The sequence below is a fragment of the Rhinopithecus bieti genome, unplaced genomic scaffold (assembly GCF_001698545.2).
Source record: "Rhinopithecus bieti isolate Rb0 unplaced genomic scaffold, ASM169854v2 scaffold_18033, whole genome shotgun sequence".
In the NCBI taxonomy this organism is placed as follows: Eukaryota; Metazoa; Chordata; class Mammalia; order Primates; family Cercopithecidae; genus Rhinopithecus; species Rhinopithecus bieti.
The window spans coordinates 11591-14629 of NW_016808941.1; positions in this window are offsets into that span (position 1 = coordinate 11591).

The following is a 3039-nucleotide window of genomic DNA, read 5'->3' on the forward strand; positions in this document are numbered from 1 at the left end:
AAAAAAAAAAAAAAAAGAAAAGAAATCTAGAAGGAACAGAACCTTGACAGAGATTTTATCGTGTTTTAGGATAATAGATTTTTATTGTCCAGAAGACCTTGGGATCATTTAATCTGGTTTTAGTAATACATACTAACTTTATCTTGGGATACATCTATAAATCACTCAACCTTCGAGTTCCTGCTTTGTGCTACACTGGATGCAGTTGGGATATACAGAAAAAACAGATGACTTTGCCCTTGCTCTCAGGTGGAAATAGTATCATTACTCACAGTGGTGTCCTGGAATCATTTGTTAAAATTTCAAGAATGTTGTAAACCATTGTTAGTTTACAATTGATTACGGTGAGAATATTTACACCACAGAAACTGACAAAAGTTACAAATCAGGGCTGGGGTTTTTGTTTGTTTTTGTTTTATGTTTGTTTGTTTTGAGACAGTCTCACTCTGTTGCCCAGGCTGGAGCGCAGTGGCACGATCTTGGCTCACTGCAGCCTCTGCCTCCCGGGTTCAGGTGATTCTCCTGCTTCAGCCTCCCAAGTAGCTGGAATTACAGGCATGTGGCACCATGCCTGGCTAATTTTTGTATTTTTAGTAGAGACAGGGTTTCACCATGTTGGCCAGGGTGGTCTCGAACTCCTGGCCTCAAGTGATCGGCCTGCCTCGGCCTCCCAAAGTTCCAGGATTACAGGCATGAGCCATTGTGCCCAGCCAAGGGCTGGTTTTGTAAGTGCTAGTTGTTAAAAATTTACCTGCATACCATATGCGTAAGGTGCCAAGTAGAAGGAATTAGAAGTGAGTTTAGTTAGGAGAAATTTTTTAGAACTGATGAGACTTAAACTAAATTTTGGAATAGATAAGGGACATGAATTGTCAGAGAAGACAGGAAAGGGCCAATGATAGGTGACAACTCTGAAGTATTGTGCCCCACCTCTTCCAGAAGCCTTCCCTGACTTTTTAATCCCTCACTAATCTTCCTTCCTCTCTAAACTCTTTCAGAACTTATGATACTCAATTATGACATACTGCTGACATGTTATCTTTGTGTTTATTGTTTTATGTTTATTAATTTTGTCATTCTAAAGACAGACTGTAAGCTTGTTGAAGGAAAGGACTCTACATTAGACCAGGGTTGTCAAAGTGTGGTCCGCAGATTCCTGGGGAGCTCCAAGGCCCTTTCAGGGAGTCCAAGTGATCAAAACTATTTTCATAATAATATTAAGGCCTTATTTGCCTTTTTTGATACATTGGCATTTGCACTGAAAATGCAAACGCCATAGTGGGCTAAAGTGCTGACACCCTGGGCTGAATGAAAGCAGTGGCACCAACCTGAACTAGTAGTTATTGTATGCTTCACCACTACATACTCTCAGGTTTTAAAAAACCAGGCCAGTCTTAATTAAGAGTGGTATTGCGAAAGCAGTGAAAGTTGTTCATTTTACTAAATCTAGACCCTAGAGTTCATGTCTGTGTTACAGCCTGTGTGACGAAACAGGGAGAACACAGAAAGCACTTCTGCTGCATGCTGAATATGGTCGTCTCAAGAAAAGCACTGTGTGCAATTGTTTGAGGTGTGAGCTCAATAGGCCTCTTTTTTCATGGGACATCATTTTTACTTCAATGAACAACTGACAGACAAACTGTGGTTATTAAGACTTGGTTACTTGGCAGACATTTTCTCAAAAAGAACAGAGCGAGCCTGTTGCTTTAAGGAAAACAGCTGACAGTGTTACCTAAGACAAAATGTGAGCTTTCAAACAAAATTTGGATTTGGAAAACTTGTATCTGCCACTGTGAACTTGACAGTTTTTCATAACTTTTCTGATAAGACCAGTAGTGATATTAACAAGTGTGATTTTTAAAAATATATATTATAGAATGAAATGTGTTAACATTTGGAAGATCTGCATGACTCTGGACTAATATTGTCCAAATGGCATTTTATAGAATCATGTATTGGTAAATGAGCCATTCAGATTGCAAGATAGACTGATGAATTTTAATATGAGAGAATACAAAAAGGTTTATTAATAAGTTTCAGATTCAACATTGCAACTAACTCTTAAGGAGGTACCGCTTGTTGAGTTTTAGTGTAGTCTCAAAGAAGACTATTTGCAGTTATCTGAAAAGGCTATTAAAATACTCCTTTTCCCATCTGCATATTCATGTGAAGCCAGATTGTCTTCATTTACATCAACTAGAACAACATGTCACAAAAGATTGCATACAGAGTGAGACATAAGAATCCAGCTGTCTTCAACTAAGCCAGACATTATAGAGATTTGCAAAAATGTAAAATAATCCCTTTTCTTACTATTTATTATCTCAGAAAATGCTACTTTTCAGAAAATATGTAATGTATAATAGGTTTATGTTTTTGTTTTTGTTTTTTATGTTTTTTGACAGAGTCTCGCTCTGTCACCCAGGCAGAGTGCAATGACGCGATCTCGGCTCACTGCAACCTCCACCTCTTGGGTTCAAGCGATTCTCCTGCCTCAGCCTCCCAAGTAGCTGGGATTACAGGCACCCACCACCATGCCCAGCTAATTTTTTGTATTTTTAGTAGAGACAGGGTTTCACCATGTTGGCCAGGCTGGTCTCGAACTCCTGACCTCAGGGAATCCACCTGCCTCAGCCTCCCAAAGTGCTGGGATTACAGGAGTGAGCCACCGTGCCCAGCCAATAGGTTTATGATTTTTTTTTTCTTTTTTTCTTTTTTTTTAAGACGGAGTCTTGCTCTGTCACCAGCTGGAGTGCAGTGGCACAATCTCAGCTCACTGCAACCTCCAACTTGCTGGTTCAAGCAATTCTCCTGTCTCAGACTCCCAAGTAGCTGGAATTACAGGCATGCACCACCACCCCCAGCTAATTTTTGTGTTTGTAGTAGAGACAGGGTTTCACCATGTTGGCCAGGATGGTCTCGATCTCCTGACCTCATGATCTGCCCGCCTGGGCCTCCCGAAGTGCTGGGATTGCAGGCATGAAGTACCTGGCCCGGCATAAGTTTATGTTTTTTTGTTTTTTTTTTTTTTTTTTTTCC